The 17,485-nt window shown below is 46.9% G+C and overlaps 1 pseudogene; it reads right to left on the bottom strand.

Moving 5' to 3' along the window:
- Nucleotides 1-217: 217 nt before the first annotated feature.
- Nucleotides 218-340, bottom strand: LOC136634565 (5S ribosomal RNA; annotated as a pseudogene).
- Nucleotides 341-17,485: the final 17,145 nt, after the last annotated feature.

Here is a 17,485-nt window from a genome sequence, read left to right as displayed (position 1 = left end):
TCAAAACACATGCAAGTGTATGTTAAAATGCAAACTTTAGCTAGATCCTTCAAAGGTCATGCTTAGATTCCTATGGAGTGGCCATTGCTCTTTGGTCACTGAGGGAAATGGGATGTAAAACCACATGGTCCCTTTGGCCTGATCCCCAAGGACTACTCAGAATGGTCTGCTTGGTTGGTTGGTTGGCAGCCTTCAGTCTCAAAAGACTTATGGTATCAGCCTACAGCACCTGGTGTTCTCAGGCGGTCTCCCATCCAAGTACTAACCAGGCCTGACCCTGCTTAGCTTCCGAGATCAGACGAGATCGGGAGATAGTGTTCAGTATAGGGAGATGGTTGGCAACCTTCAATCTTGAAAGACTGTGGTCTAAGCCTATAGCACCCAGTATTCCCAGGCGGTCTCCCATCCAAGTACTAACCAGGCCTGACCCTGCTTAGCTTCCGAGATCAGACAAGATTGGGCATGTGCAGGGTAACAGTTGCTGCGAATGGTCTTGCACCACAGGGCAAAAGCAGACCCGCCATGAAACTTGCCTTCATGCCTTCTGTACACACATCGGCATTCTCCATTGAGTCTGAATTAGATTTAAATATGATTTGGAAGCAGACAGTCAAATGCAGTTTTATTATTCTGTTGATTAGGGTGACTGTGTCTTTTGACTGTGTGGCAGAACTCTAATGGTTTGTGGTTGTCTAGCCTTTAAAGTTGTGCAAATATGGAACCCATTACTGGTCTTTTCCCTTTCTCTACCCCCCCTCCCCCCTGTACTCCTAGAGTTGGGCAGAGAATTTGAGACTGTTTAAAGTGGCTTTGGTTACGCACGTGTCGGGCCAGAGACCAACTCTTTTTAAGTGTTTCTTTTTTGTGGTCTTCTGGGGGAAGTCTCTTATGTAGAGGAGGTGACAGGAGAACTGATGTAATGGCCACAGGAACAGCACGAAACACCAAGACTTAAGGTGGCACGTCTTGAAAACACACCCCTTCCTGCACAAATGCTGAAAGTATTACTGTGTCAATTCAGAAGGAAAAAAAAACAACCACCACTGTGTTTTAACCAACAGTTAACTCTTTCTAGAAGGCCTTTCCAGACTCCCATCAATCCAGAAAACACTTTTCTGCACACCCTCTTGATGTCGACTAATTAGAGTTGGGGGTGGCTTGTCCAAGTCACACACAACAACAACAACAACAACAGTATTTATATACCGCTTTTCAACAAAAAGTTCACAAAGCGGTTTACAGAGAAAATCAAATATCTAATGGCTCCCTGTCCCAAAAGGGCTCACAATCTGAAAAGATGCAAAGGAATACCAGCAGACAGCCACTAGAACAGACAGTGCTGGGGTGAGGTGGGCCAATTACTCTCCCCCTGCTAAATAAAAGAGGACCACCCACTTGAAAAAGTGCCTCTTACCCAGTTAGCAGGGGTTATTCAAGCATGAATTAAATACTGCTTTACTTAGGCTGCAATCCTAACCACGCTTTCCTGAGAGTAAGCCCCATTGAACAAAATAGGACTTACTTCTGAGTAGACCTGGTTAGGATTGTGCCCTTAGTTTAATAATTCATTTTTGTGTTAAGGAGCTGTTTGATCCGGTGGCGTAGCTAGGGGGACAGGGGACTGCCTTACCCCGTGGTACCATGACTTGAAGGGGTACCAACCTGTACCCCCAACGGTGGATCCCAAGGCAGGTGGGCACTTGGAGGATCATCTGGGAGGTGGTCTGAAGTGGAGGGAGGCTGTGCATGGCTTCCTTCCTAGAGGCCTTAGAAAGGCACTTCTAGTTTTTACCTAGTGTTCTGGACATTGGCCCTGGGGGGGGGCTGTTCAGGCCCTGGGGGTGTTAAAAAATTTTGTATCCCTGGGTGCCACTGGTTTGATCTAACTGCCCTGTGCAAGTAAGCAGTGGTGAGATGGTGTCCCAGATTGGGGTGGGGGAATGCTGGGTGCCTGCACCCCTCTCCAGTGTGTCTGGCAGGAGAATCCTCTGAACTGGCCAAATGCTATTCAGAAATGCTCATGTTGTAAAAGTTCTATCATATGTCTGGATTCTGTAGCTGTAGCCAAAATCATCCACTCGACACCCATCCTTGGATAGTAGCACAACTCCCATCTGCCCAATCGGAAGCTGTGTGTCTGGAAGATTCCCAGCTTTGGATCCTGAATTTCCCTTTGAATCATCATACGCTCGGAAAACAGAAGGCGTGAATGAGTCAAAACGAGCTTTCCAACTTTATTTCGGGTTCACGTGCTGATTTTTATCTCTGCAGTTTTCAGGCCTCTTTCAGATGCAGCGGAAGATGGAGGAAAGGGGCTGCAGGCAGGAGGAGGCCCAATTTGTGTTGCACAAAAGTTGTTGTTTACTGCCTTGTTGTGAAAACACAATCTGGTGATTTGCCAGATATGCTGCTCCTGGATCAACAACTTGAAGATGTTCTGTAATGATAAGGCAGCTGTAAAATTGTTACTGTGGAATCTTAGCGCTAAGTGAGACATTTAGCTAAGTGAGACATTTAGCGACAGGCAAGGCCAGTTCGCTTAGAGGGCTGGATTTGGGGCAGGGACTTGTTTCTACTCTTCATAACATGCTGTGCATTTTGATAGTGCCATATAAATAATTTTATTAGCCACTTTGGGTATCTGAAATGTAAGGGGAAAGGTGAGGTACAAATGTTTTACAATAAAATTTTAAAAAAATCTCTGCTTAGCTGCAAAGGTTATCTTTGGGGTGGTGGGCGATTATCTCTCAGCCTGTCCTACCTCGCAGGGTTGGTGTGAGGCTAAGAGGGAAATGAATGTAACTCTAAGCACCTCAGAAGGGAGGGCTAGATGGGGATTTGATAAATACAGTAGCCCCACCATCTCCACAGACTTGGTTTCCGCAGTTTCAGTTATCCACAGTTCTCAGATTCCTCTCCAGCTGTGCTCGTGACAAATTGCTTTGTCCTGTGGCCCACTTCCTGTTACCGTCACTTGCTATACGCCTCTAGCATTCTTGCTGCTCACCACAGCAAGTATAGCGTTCACTACTATCCGTGGTTTGGGGTATCCACGGTAGTAGTAGAAATGTATCTCCCGTGGATATGGGGGGTTGCTACTGTACAACAATACTTTCTTAGTTGCCAAAATTGGAGCTGAACGGATGATGCCCCTAGTCTGAAAATTCTCTAGACCAGTCATTTTCAATCACTGTGCCATGGCCCACTGGAGTGCAGTGAATACTCGGCAGGTGTGCCATGGGAATTTGCTGGTGGTGGTCATTTATTAGTTGGGCTATTGGGGGATGTGAGCCCCCCACCAACAGCATGGTGTGCCTTGTCAATGGTAAAAAAACTGATGGTGTGCCTTGACAATTTTAATACCTTGTCAGTGTCATTCAACAGAAAAGGTTGAAAATCATTGTTCTGGACTGGTCATTTTCCACCACAATGCACACTGGTGTAAGTGTACCGCTGGAGTTTGGAGGAAGGTCATATATTAGTAGGGCCACTGGGGGACATGAGGCCCCCACCAACAGCATGGTGTGCCTTATCAATGGTCAAAAAACAGATGGTGTGCCTTGACCATTTTAGCACCTTCTCAGTGTGCCTTGAGATGAAAAAGGTAGAAAATCACTGTTCTGGACCAACTCCATTCAACACGCCTGTATATGTACAGTGGTTGGCACTCCATAAATGTTAAGAAGGAAAAGTGTTTTCTAAGCTCTAAGCAACCCTTTTGAGAAATGATTAATCAGCAAGTGTTAAAATAGATGAGGACAGCGAAGGCTAAGCCCTGCAGCCAACAGTGGGAAAGGGAAAACGAGAAGGGGGAAGTTTTTTAAAGTGTGACATGCGTGGGTAGGTGGATGGAAGGCTACACTTTAAACACAGGAAGAAAGCACTGGTGGGGGCGGGGCGGGAAATAGGATTGAAACGTATAAAATTATGTATGGGATGGAGAGAAGGATGTTCTTTTCCCTCTCACACAACACCAGAACGAGGGGACGTCCACTAAAATTGAGTGGTGGGTGAACAAGAGCAGGCAAAAGAAAATATTTCATTACCCGGTATGTCTGTGGAACTCCTGGCCACATGTTGTGGTGATGGCATCTGGCCATCTAGAAGTCTTGAAAAGGGGGTTGGACAGGTTGACAGAACAAAAGCCCATCACAGGTGACAAGCCCTGAGAAGTAGGCTTCCTCTGAGTGACTGATGCAAGGCAGTGCCAATAGGGGACAGATATCTCATTGTGGGCTCCTTGAGGCATCTGGTGGGCCACTGTGGGATACGGGAGGCTAGATTTGGCCTGATCCAGCACGGCTTTTCTTATGTTCTCATTGTAAACCTGCAGCAGTGCCCTGAACTTCATCAGTCCCCTTTGTCAAATTTTCCCTTTCTAAGTAGGCAGGTAGAGCCAGATTGAAGAAGGCAACATTGACCAGGAGAATGTGCAGATAACCCAAGCCCCCCCCCCCATTTTTGGGGGGGGAAAGAGGAGGCAATAATCTGCTGCAAGGAGGACAGGAGTCTTTCTCCTCTATGCTCCATCATTCCCTGGAGGAGCTGATGATGGGTTGAAAATAAAAGCCCACTTAAAAGAGGTTGGGTTCCCCACGACATTGTCTGGGTGCAGTAGCCCCCCACCCACCCCTGGCTACTGCAAGGGGCAAGCTGGTGGGGAGGGGAAACGTCTGGTCCAAGACACGAGCTCTGATTGGCTGTAAGCTGTGGGCTGGGCAGGGCTGCTTGTCTCCTGCCCCGCCTCTCCTGTTTAATTCCCCCCCTCCCTCCTTGGCCAGCCTGGTTAATGCTGCAGGAGCAGCTCTGGGCTGAGCCAGGCATGCAGGCAGAGAGGGAGTCTTTGTAGTGCAGGGCAGGGATCGCCCAGGAGGAAGGCGACCCTGTTGGAAAACCTTGGCAGGGATCATTTTCTGGAGCAAAGACCAGCACCCTTGGGTGGAGGAAGCCCAAGATGAGCACAGGCTTGCGGTACAAAAGCAAGCTGGTGAACCCAGGTGAGGAGAGGGGGTTCGTGGGGATCATGCATACCCCCCCCTGGTCTCCCCAAAGGGGGTTTGGTGGGCAGGGTCCATGCCATCTAATTCTGTGTTTTCTTCTCCTCCTCCTCCTCCTGCTGGATTTCCTACCTGGGTACCCCTGTCTGCTCCCAAAATATGCCCATTCAGAAGAAAAACAGGTAAGACTGGCTTAAAATAACATCAGATGCTGCAGAATCTGCCCTTCCCATAAGTTGCAGGGGTGCTGCTAAATCAGGTTGCAGAAATCGTTGCCTCGAAAAATTAATGCATTATTTGTATTATCATTATTAACAATATCATCGTTATTTATTGCCTATCTACTTGCCTCAATGAGAAGCAGTTGGGTTCCCTCGCCCTCCTCATCTTGGTACCCCCCCCCCTTCGAGAGACCCACCTCTGTGGCATGGAAGGGGTTATAGCGGCATGCATCCCACCAGCCAATGTGTGCAGGGCGGCTGAAATTTGGGAAGGGCGTGGAGAGCCCAGCTCCCCCTTTGGGATTGTGAGAAGAATGGCTTGTACTGTGAAGCTGTGATTCTGGAAGGGGGTGTCTTGAAATAGGGGGCTCCCCTCCTTGGGTAGGGGTGCCCCATCTGAAATAGGGCCGATGGTTCTCTTGCCCTCCTGATGTCAGGCAGGCTGGATCGGCCATGTCTCTTAGGGATTGGTGTTCCTCATTGTGGTCCCCTCCTTCAGCATCGTTTTGTATGCATAGATGCAGCTGCCTTCCTAACAACACCCCCCCCCCCCAGCTTGCCCTCTGGAGAGATGCCTGTTTGTGTGAGGTTGGAAGAGGTGATGTCATGAGGCAGACGCCAGGAAGGCTTTTCTGCCTGTGACTTTGCTGGTTGTGCTTTCCTTCGAGCATCTATTTCAATGGGAAATGCAGCTTCCAAGAATCAGAAATTGGGGATCGCTATTTGGGCTCCAGAGGATGGGCTGGAGTGTGCGTTTGACTAAGGAGGAGGACTGTTCTCTTGCCAAAAAAACAACAACCGCCACCCACCGGCATTTGTGTAGGGAGTAACCTGGGCTGCTGCTCGGCCTTCCAGGGTTATGAATCATTCCTGATGGGAGTGCAGGCAGGGCTGGAGCTTTGTCACTTGCTTGTTGTACGTGTCTGAATGTACAGAGCATCAAAAGAGTTTGAAATGAATGTGTCCTGATATGACGTTCTCGGTATACGTGTGTGTGTGTGAGAGAGGATGATAATAATTAATATTATTATGCCCATATTGCAGATGAGGAAGACTGAGGCTGAGAGGGAGTGGCTTGTTGGCCCTTTGTTGGTGAGTTGTTTGTTACGATGATGGATAGTTGCATACTTCTGGTTCAGCAGAAAAGTTGCCAAAGTGGTTCCACCCAGAGGAGTGGCCGGTGTGAGGTGGGGAATCGTTGGCTTCACAGCTCAGTCCCTTAACTGCTGCGCTGCGCCAGCTCCCTCTGACATCTTGTGGAAGGCAATGAGCAGCTTGCAGCTGTTAAGGTAGTTGGTGGGAAAAGGTGATTATGTTCTGGACTTCCAATTGGATGGTGGCTGCTTCCCCCCCCGAACATAGGTGGGTGGTGTGGCAGTCGGGGTCAGCCCATCTATGAGAGTGACTGGTGGTAGTGTCCGGAATGCTACTTTCATGCCCTTTCTGAAGGTATCTGTTTGACCATTGTGGGAATTGAGGTGGGGGTTTGATCCTACAGGGATCAAAAGAATGCTCTAAGAATGTCAAAAGACCCCTTCCCAAACCGTGTTCCACGAGAACTAAGTTAACTACATATTCAAAGGTTCCTATCACTCCACCCTCATCTGCATGTCTTCCTACTCCGATCTTGCCTTCTCCCAATCACCTTTAAAAAAATTTTTTTTTAAGGGAAGGGAATTCTCCTGGGTCACTGCTTCAAGCATGGTTGGACCATTCCGGTCATTCTTGGTGCGGCAGAATAACCAAACCTCACTTGAAGTCTGTCTGTTGCATCTCTGTGTGACTCATGGCTATGGACTTTGAATGGAAAGGGCACACCTAGGTCAGTGACTCATGCAGAAACACAACAGGTGCGCCTTTCTGGAGGAGGGCAACCTCCTCAATAGACACCTCCAGCCTAAGGGTGAATGAAGGGTGCCTCTGATGTTCAAAACCACGTCAGAGTGGGTGGAGAAAGTACTAAAAGCCCCTCCCACTCCATCACTTTGCTAGTCTTAAATCCCTCCCTCCCTCAAATGCCTTTTCATTTCAAAAGAACAGAACCAGGTTGCACGTGTTCCACCAGCATGGGGTTGCCAGTTTAGGCCACGCTGGGTGGAATCAATGGTCTATTGAGGTTCACCAGTTTGGTCCAGTTTGTTCAGCTGGAAGTCTTCTTGTTTTCAGCCAAGACAGCAATTCTGACATTCACCTATGTCGATCGTGGCTCCCTGACCTACATGCTTGCAGCAGAAGGTTATCGCCACATTCTGCTTACGTAGGGGCAACATGAGAACCATTCCCTCCGTTGTCCAGGCACACAATGGGGCTGCACCGGTCCCTTCTGAAGAAACACGATGCCTCTTTTCTAAGAACAGGATTCTCAGCATCGCTGGAGACAGAAGCCCCGCATCTTCATCCGGCGTTGTTGCTAAGCAACGCCAAGCACCCATGCTCTTGGAATAAGGGAGAACTCTTAGCTGCACATCATTTTAAACAAAGCCTGTATGAATATGTTTTGATGGTGGTGGCTGCGAAACAGGCTCTGGGGGTAATTGAAGGAGGGATCAGAAAGGAAGCTGCTATAATGCCCATGTAAAAATCTAGGGTGTGGCCACATATGGAAGTCCATATGTGGCCAGTTGAGGTGCCACATTTCAAAAACAACCGAGAGGAGGGCAGGTCTATCATGGGGCCTTCCTTTCAAAGACTCCTCATCTCTTCTCTAGGGTATGACATCCTGTTCTCATTGCGGAGAAAAACCGATAAGCAGCCTTGCCCCCCCCACAACAGCCATTTTCAATGCTTGTCTTCCCCTGGCACACTGACCTGGATGGTCTTCTCCTCTTTTGATGTCACTTTTCGGCTTCCCGGAGACTCTCCCAGGTTCTGCGACTCTGTTTCTAGGATAACTGTCTGTAGTAATGAATTGTCCGTCCCTCTTCCTCTGTTGACTCTTTAGAGCTACAGAACCCGGAAGAGTTTTTCTTTCAGCTGCACCCATGGCACACCTGCAGACCTTTTGTGGCACACCAGTTGGAAATTGCTGCTCCACAGGAAATTGCTGCTGTAACGTATTGTAGTTTATACTTCTGTCCATGGTCTTTGCTTCTCCAGCTCTATCACATCCAAAGGTCTCTTGTTCTTTCTTTGAGAACGCCTTCCCAGATCACTGTTTCTTTCCTTCCTTCCTTTACTAGGGCTCAGTCCCTAGTGCAGCAGTTCTCAAACTGCGAGTCCGGGACCCACCATTGGGTCATGACCCAATTTTTTGTGGTTTGCGAAACTAACAGGGCAAATTAGAATTGGTGCATCAAGGTTTAAACCAGTGGTTCTCAAACTGGTGGGTCATGACCCACCAGTTCATGTAAAGCTTCCCACGTCCCTTTAAGAGGAGGGAGGCCCAATCACCATTATAGCCACACCCCTTAGCATTTATAAATCAGAAACCTCTAAAATGTTTGAGGGCCACTGCCTTGTGCATTGATTTTCAACAAGTATGCAGCTGCACATTGATGTGCCACAAATGCCCTGCAGGTATGCCACAGGAGTTTGGGGGAGTGTCATATATTAGTAGGGCCATTGGGGGATGCAAGTCTCCCACCAGAAGTGCAGTGTGCTTTGTCAGTTGTCAAAAAACCAATGGTGTGCACTGATAATTTTAGTGCCTTGCCAGTGTGTCCTGAGATGAAAAAGGTTGAAAATCGCTGCTTTGGTCCTTACTGCCACTAAACTTACATCCATGCAGTCTGCTGATTTATTTGAAAATGTATATATCCTTTCTTCCCCCTCCAAAGAGCCTCAAGGCAGCTTGATGGGAGCAACAATATAATGGGAGCAACAATATAATCATATTTAAGAAGCAACAATATAATCATATTTAACACAATACTAACAATATGATGGGAGCAACAATATAATCATATTTAAGAAGCAATAAAACAAAATGAAATATGACAACAGCCTGAGGGAGAAAGCAGAAGCCAATTGAAATGACATCGTCATAAAAGGCCTAGCCAAAATATGTTTTTAAAGGTAAAAAAGGGGCGCAATGAATCTCTGAGGGGAGCACATTCCACAAAAACTGGGCCACAACCAAGAGTGCCCTTCCGATGGGCCCCCTTGTACATATGAAAGCATTGCATTTTCTTCCCCAGTTTATCCCTGTTTATCCACTCCCCTTTTCTTTACCGTCTTCCTTGTGTCTGTATTGTGAGTGCCTTGGGGCAGAGTCTTGTCCTGCTGTCTGTTGTGATGCGCTATGTAGATTGATGGCACAATATTGGTTTTAACACGAGCAACAGGAACATCAATTTGTCAGTTATTAAGGTACACCCAATAATGAGGCATTCCAAGGGGCAAAGGGCAAGTTAGTTTCAACTGGCATCCTTTGGGATTGTGGCCTCTTGGTTCTCACAGAGTGCGCTGACTTCATATGAATGGGCAAGCTGTCTATAGCCTTGTCGGGCTGATTTGTTCAGTGGGTATCTGAAAGTGAAAAAAGAATACTCTGAAAGAATGGTAAGGATGATATGTATTTATTATTTAAACAGTGGAGAGGTAAGAAGAGGCCAAGAGACATCAGCTGTTTTGCCACACTGCCTTGCGCATTGTTTTGCATCCAGGAGCATGTGGCTGATCCGGTTTCCCTAATTAGTGCTGAACTCCCGTCTAGCGCACGTCCCCCTTCAAGCCTCTCCCCATTAGGCAAAAGGCTGCCTCTATAATTGGACTGCCTTATTTATTTTTTCTCTTCCAAGATTCACCCACTCACTCTCTCGGTGTTGGTGAATCAGAGAGCCAAGGGGTTGCCTCTGTGGGCACCATCTGTGGAACGGTCTGTTAGGTGGCTTCTCCCAAGGATGGCATGAGAGAAATGGGGCAATCGGCCCCCGCATTTTCTGCATGGTACTAATGTTCAAGCAAACATGAGCATAATATTGGGGTTTTGTTTTTGTTTACTCAGTTCCCTTAACCTGCTGTAACTCAGCTACAAGCCTATGGCACTGAAATATTAAGCTCATGTTCTTCCAGCACCACCTTAGGCATGTCTACTCAGAAGTAAGGCCCAATGAGTTTAATGGAACCTACACCTTGGTTAGCACGTATAGGATTGCAGGCTTTGTCTGCTTCCTTCTGACTGCATTCCCCTTCCCTTCCTCTGTTGTCCCAATATCTGAATTGTAAGCTCCTTAGGGCAGAGATTTGTCCTCTTGTTTCTTTACACAGGAAACCACATTGTACAGGGTCAGACCACAGGTCTATCGAAACTCAGTATGGTCTCCACTGCTTGGTGGCAGGTCTCCAGGCTTCTGGACAGCTCTTTAGCTTTCTGGGGATGCTCCTTACTTTCTCTGGAGTTGCTCTGGAGGTGTATATCAGCAGGGGCTGTATCACTGAGCAATGGTGCTGTGTGTAAGAATGGTGCTAATTGATAAGTATCAATTGATGGTACTGCAGTGCTTTGTAGCTTAATGAGTGCTCCCTCAATCAATCAATCAATCAATCAATCAATCAATCAATCAATCAATCAATCAATCAATCGGAACACTTTTTGAACATCAGGACCTAAAAAACTGCAACACTGGGACAGGAGTTCTGTAACTGGGGAACATGCAGCACATGAGATGGGAGGCATGAAATAATCTTACTGCCTTGGATGTACCCCCGGCTTACTCCTATGGGGTCTGGTCAGTGGTAATTGACAGAGTGTTGAAACAGCACATGGGAGACACTCATTTTTAATAAACACATTTCCCCAACTGTATGGGAGACCTTTTAAAATCCTTGATTAGATCCCACAGGGCCAGAAACAATGTCTGAGGCTCCAAGTGTATGCATTTTTGTTTGGGAGTAAAACTCTCGGAAGTCAGCCTGACTTCTGGATAAACATGCCTAGATAGGACCGGTGACAAATGTCTCACGCACACGAGTAGAGCTAATCACAGAGATCTCTCCCATGAAACTGGCTGGGAGGGACTGTGTGTTGGTTCTGTGGGAAAGGCCCTTTAGCCCCCACCGACCCGATTGCTCTGCGAGATCCTCTCCCAGCCATATGAGATCTACACGTGTCTTATAGGCTGCCTGGATCTCTACTATATGGAGTAATCTTTGGAGGAACTGGGAAATTTAAAAATGCTTGGCCATTGGCTTACTTGTTGTATGGCTTTAGGCCACAATCCTATCTTAACACTACTATGAACTCACAAGGTGGCCTTAGGGGAGTCTGTCTCTCTCTCTTGGCCTCAGTCTTCCTAAGCTTTAATATGGGGGTAAAAATGTGGATATATCTTGCAGGTTTGTTGAAAGGACTGCGTCAGGATAAGATAAAGAAAGCCCTCTGCACACTCAGAGAACACTATATAACCGTTAAGTAGAAGTATTGCTTTTCTCTGCTGGTTGTTCCCTTGATACTCGTGCGTGTGTGTGTGTGTGTGTGTGTGTGTGTGTGTGATATAAGGTGCATCTGTGAATCCCGAGACACACAATGACTTGGGGGGAGTCTGGGAATGGCAAACTCGTGGAGCGTGTCTTCTTTTTTTGATATTCGGCCAAGGGTTGGGTTCTACTTAAATAACACAGCACATGCTCAGATGCTCCTTATCCTCTCCCAGCAGGCCATTTTCTCCATTTGTAGCATGAATAATGGAAGAGAGGAGAGACTAGCGGCGGCTCTGTGGTGCCATTCAGAAAGCTCTGAAAGGCAGACTTCCAGCCACTGGGAAGTGCATTGGCTGATCCTCACTGTCTCAAAGCACGCAGAAGTTAGATGTTGTCAAGGCTCATTTGGTGCAGGGAAGCCTCCACCGCCTCCAACAGGCCATCTGTCCCCCCATGAAGGTTCCTGCGGCCGAGCTGTTTGGCCAGATGCTTGCTAGACAGAGAGCTGGTTTGAGTTTGTCATCCGCTGACCTGTGCCTGACCCAGTCTTGCCAAGATCCCAACTGCTGTCTGTTCGGGAGAGCGACAGAATCCAATTGGCAGAGATGGCAATGCAAAAGAAAGACCCAGGAATGGGGTAGATTGTTCCACGTAGTCGTGTTCGACGCATTAGATTTCTGAAAGATGCATACTGGTGTCTTCACATGGATGCTTCCAACTAAAACTGAAATGAGCCCAAGAGGAGCTGCACTGAACATTATCTCTCTAGCTAAAGAGAGACTGACCTTGTATCCATTATTCTTTCTATAGTGCCATGGTGCTTTCCATAGAGTGGAAGACAGGTCTGTGCCCCAAGGCGCATACAGTGTAGATCAGTGATTTTCAGCATTTTTCATCTCATGGCACACTGACCTCTATAGGTCTTCGCCTCTTGTGATGTCACTTCAGGCTTCCAGGAGACTCTCCTGGGTTCTGCTGCTCTGTTTCTAGGGCCACTGTAGTAGTGGTCTTTAGGCTTTGCTGCACCATGCCAGTTCAAACAAATTGGAGGCTTGACACAGTGGGAAAAGCCCCACCACCACCCTGACCTCCTTTCCTGGATGTTTGAAGCCATGTGCGATGTCTCTGAACCCAGAAGTGATCAGTGTTGGTCTGTTTGATTAGTTTCCATTGGTTTCTTTTAGGATTCTGCACAGGCATCACAGAAGTCTGCCCTCTGGTGGCTCTGACTGGACCTGCAGGGCAGCATGGACCTAAGAATTCTGCCCTCTAGTGCAAGCATAATGTCCGCGGGCTGAATGCGGCCCCGGAAACTCTTTATTCGGCCCGCGGGCTCTCCCAGCTGTGCTGAGGTGTCACACTGCTGAAAGGGCAGCCTGCAAGGTAATTGGGCTCTCCCATGTCTTGAAAAGATGATCAAGATTTGCCTATTTTTCTCATTTGCAACTGATGAGTTCCGAAGGGCACAATCCTAGCCAACTTTCTAGCACTGGCATAGCTGTGCCAGTGGGGCATGTGCTGCACCCTGCAGTTGGGGGGCAGTCGTGGAGGCTTCCTCAAGGTTGGGCAATGTTTGTTCCCTTACCTCAGAATTGCATTGTCCTTATCTCAGTGCTGGAAATTTGGTTAGGATTGTGGCCTAAGTGAAGAAAAAGTGCTTATTTCTGGTCATGACCTGCTTAATGACATCACTTCCTGCTTTATGACATCATTTCTGTCCCTCAGCAGGCATCATGAATGCCATTTGGCCCACTGTATGAAACAGGTTTGACACCCCTGCTCTACACTATGAGTAGGACTTCTTTGGAGAGGGCAGACAAGAACCTAATCAAAGCCCTGCTGGGTCAGGCCAAGGACCTATCTAGCCCAGCTTTCTGTATCTCACAGTGGTCCACCAGATACTTCCAGGAGCACACAAGATAGCAAGATACCTGTGTCCTGTTAGCAATCCTTTGAATTTCTCATTCAGAGACACGCTGTCTCTAAAACAGCATTGCAGGTTGCATGCAGTCATCATGACTTGTAACCTGTGTTGGACTTTCTTCTATCAATCTGTCCAATCTCCTTTGAAAGACATCTAAGCCAGGTGCCATCCCCACATCTTGTGGCATGGAGTTCCACAGGAGCTCCAGAAGGAGATCGCCATAAAAAAAAGGTCCTTGCTGGTAAAGAAAACTGAATTTTTGGGTGGACTCAGGGTAGGGAAGGTGAGGTGAAACTTTGTTGGAGTAGTAATGAAACGGGTGTAACTCTAAAGGAGCAAGAATTGTTCTGAGTTTCTGGGTCTGGTATAACTGGAAAGACATGACAGTCATCTCATGGGAAAAGGGAAGGGCAAGAAGGTTTGTTGCCAGCAGAACCTTGATTTAGGGACATTCCAGTGTTCTTTTCTAACCAGTGTTTTATCAGTCTATCATTTTTTAAAACAAATCTCTGGGCTAGATACATTATTTTTAGCCTTGCTGTTGCACTGGGAAAGAAGAGAATTTTTAAAAATAGGTTAAAAATGGATATGGTTTAAAGTTTTAATATTTGTTCTAAAACTATTTAGGCTTTTAAAGAAATCTCATAAATACAAATGTTAGACAGAACTATGAGAGGGCTGGACTAGTAGCTGAGAGTGCCATCCTATTCAGGTTGCCTTTGATGTAAGGCCTGTTCAGTTCAATGGGACTGACTCCCATTTGAATGGATTCAGGATGGTGAGTCACGGCTGTGAGTCGGGACCGTCTTCAGTTGGAATCTTGCGTCTGCCGTGGACTCATTAGGTGGCCTTAGGTGAGTCTGTCTCTCTCTCTCTCTCTCTCAGCCTCAGTTTTCTCCAGTTGTGAAATGGGGAGAATATGGGTGAAAACTGCACTTCCAAACATAGAAGTGCAGAAAGTGGTATTATGTGTTTTTATTCAAAACTTACATTAGAATTATAAATAAAGGTATACTAGGTAGGCAATACAGGTGGTACAGATGCATCTACAGTCATTTCCCACGCACCACCTGCTGGCTCTGAAATCACCAATCACTGGGAGACAAGTGATGGCAACAGAATGCAGACAGGAGCTCCTGTGGCGGTAGGGTGGAAAGTGATCGGGCTTGGGCAGTGACCCTTGGTATGCGCCTCAGGGTGTTACAAGCACACCCCTTTCTTCCTCTGTTGCTGGGGATGTTGTCATCTTTGAAAACGAGCTCTGTGCGGCTCTGGTTCCACCTCCACCCTTCTGTGGTGTGTTCCCAGCCCTGGGAAAACTCCCAAGCTTGACTCCGCATATAAAAACTGTCTGGATAAACAGAGCCCGGTAGGGATTGGATTCCACAGTCCCTCTTTCCTGGCTGTCTGTGCTGGCTAATATGTGAGTGTGAGCGTTCGGCTTGGCCTGTGTGAATCGGGATGGCTGCGTGCCATCGAGATGCTGGTCTTATTTTAAGCCGCCCGTCCTTGGCACTTTCTGAAAAGCTTTCCTGTTCAGCGCAGCAGGCCCTGCTCTTTGGACAGCTGCTGGAAGGGCTCCAGCCAGTACCAGGACTGTTGTCGCAATGCCCGCTTGGAATTACTGATGGGTTCCCCATCACGCTCACTCTCTTGCGGGCTGTCCTGTCAAGAGCAGATGTCAAATAAATAGGAGGATTGTTTTGTTTGCTTGGTAAACAAGTGGCAGTGGGTACTAATTTTCTTTTGCATCGGAGGGGGAGTAAGGGGGGGCAGGTGTCCCTCGACAAGTAGCTTGTCCCTCCTGCTGACTCATCATTTTAGGAACCCTGTGCCAAAGGAAAAGCGCTCTTCACAATTTTGGGGATGCTTTTCTTTATCACCAATAATCAATACTGTATGTACAAAAAGTACCTATCTTATCTATCTTATCAGTTGCATCTTATCTATCTTATCTATTATCTACCTCTAAGAGTAGGTATTTCTCCTGCAGTTGTCTAAGGGAGAATACCATATCAGTGGTGGACCTGTTGGCTCGGAATCCACACTGCGATTCTGGATAGATGAACCACCTTTCAGAGCGCGATACCATAGTCTCTCGAGACTGAAGGTTGCCAATACACCTCTAAGAGTAATTACTTTAGGAACTTTTTTTGGAGTAGACGTGCCTAGGATTGTGTTGTCAAAGGCTGAGCTGCCAATCAGGGCTTCTTTGGTTTGCACCAACTCACTTGGTGGACTTCAGCAAACCATTCCCCCTCGACCTCAGTCTTTCCCAACTGCGAAATGGGGATAATAATATCTCACAGGGCTGTTGTGAGAATGGCATCAGTGGAGTGCTTTACGTGCTCAAAAAGGGCAATTCAAACATTATGTATCATAGAAAAAGTGGGGGATGGGTGTTCGTTTTCATGAATTGATCTCTGTTTGTAAAATGAAAGTAAGTGAGATCGGACTAACAGGGCTATTTTGAGACAAACCAAAATATAAAACATCGAAGTTCAGCCCACAGCGGATCCCTCCAAGGATGTTACTGGTTGGGAACTGGACCACTCTCCTTGGAAATGCTGTTTCTGAAGTCCTGTTAATGTGCCTGTCGAGGAACTCAGGAAATATCATTCTTGGGATATTTACAGCCCTATCCCTAAACTCCCTTGTGCGGTGATGCCAGAGAGGGTGGTAGAAGACTATCTACAAAAGTCAGGCTGAGAAAACAAAGCGTATGAACTCTCCTTTATCTTCAATTGTATGTTGAGCACAGATTCTCTGTACAAACTGTGACAGATCCGGCTCACATTGTAGTGCCTGTAATGTCGAAATCAGTGTAATATATTCAACACGTCACCCTTGATTGACACAAGCCCTGTGTCGCAGTCCGTCAGGAAGTTGTGCCGGGGAAAGAAAGTTTGCTTAGCTCCCTCCTTGCTTCTTCCCTCCAAGGGCTTCCTGGCTGTCACCAAGAGGCAGCTCTTTATATGATTTTCTCCATGGAAGCAGGCCTGCATCTTGAGGGGGTGGGGTGGGGGGAAGCTTTCACTTATAGTGTGGTCACATTTTCAGTACTGTGAGTGGAGAGGGAGCGACTGTTAGGCACTGGAATAATCTCGAACTCAGAACCCAAGGTGGGGGAACAACAAGAATATATGTCTGCAGGAGATTTTGAGAAAGATTAAAATTACAAGGCGAGGCGGTTTTAAAGCAGTATTGCCGCTCCCCACTCTGTATCTTTCTTTCCAAGCTGCTTTTCAACCTTTCGTTTCTTTTTCTGTACCTTTCTTTCCAAGCTCCCTACGCTTATCTGTTCTATGGCTCAGTCCAATTTAGATTGGAAAAAATACCAACTCGTCCTCCTAGATTTTATTCAATCAATGGGCCAGTTTTACATTTCATTCCTTCTCCCCAAAGGAGCCTTTTTTTAAAAATTACAGTGGGCTAGGTGTCTGGCACCCATTGCAGCACCTTGATCCTGCCCCCCCCATGGATTTCAGCATCCACAGATTTGGTATCCGTGGGAGGGGGGTTGTGGAAACAAGCCACTATGGATATCAAGACCCCACTGTATTCTTTCACTAAACCCTTTAAAAAATATTTTTCTGATCTTTTTTTTTTTTTTTCTGGGCTGCGGTTTTAACAGTTCTGCCTAGAGCTGCACTGAAACTTACAGGACTGTTTTCCCTGTCTCTGCCTCCTTCATTCCACAGCATTTTACAGCAAGAACATATGACAAAATGCACAATGGTTGAAGCACAATGTACGTCCCTTCCCATCCTGAAAATGAGTTGCAAGAAATATTTTTGATGTGTGCATTTACCTTACCGGTTAGAAGTCTGGGCAACATACTGTGGGAGAGAAAAATGTTTCTGTCCCCGCGGCTCTGTGATGACAAATTCTGCATTTGATTCTATTGTTTTATTCGATTGTATCTGAAATAATTATCCTGTTTTTCAACAACAAAAGAGCATTATACTCGAAGTGAGGGCCCA

Source organism: Tiliqua scincoides, chromosome 14, assembly GCF_035046505.1.
Source record: "Tiliqua scincoides isolate rTilSci1 chromosome 14, rTilSci1.hap2, whole genome shotgun sequence".
NCBI lineage: Eukaryota > Metazoa > Chordata > Lepidosauria > Squamata > Scincidae > Tiliqua > Tiliqua scincoides.
This window is presented reverse-complemented; position numbering and strand designations above follow the sequence as displayed.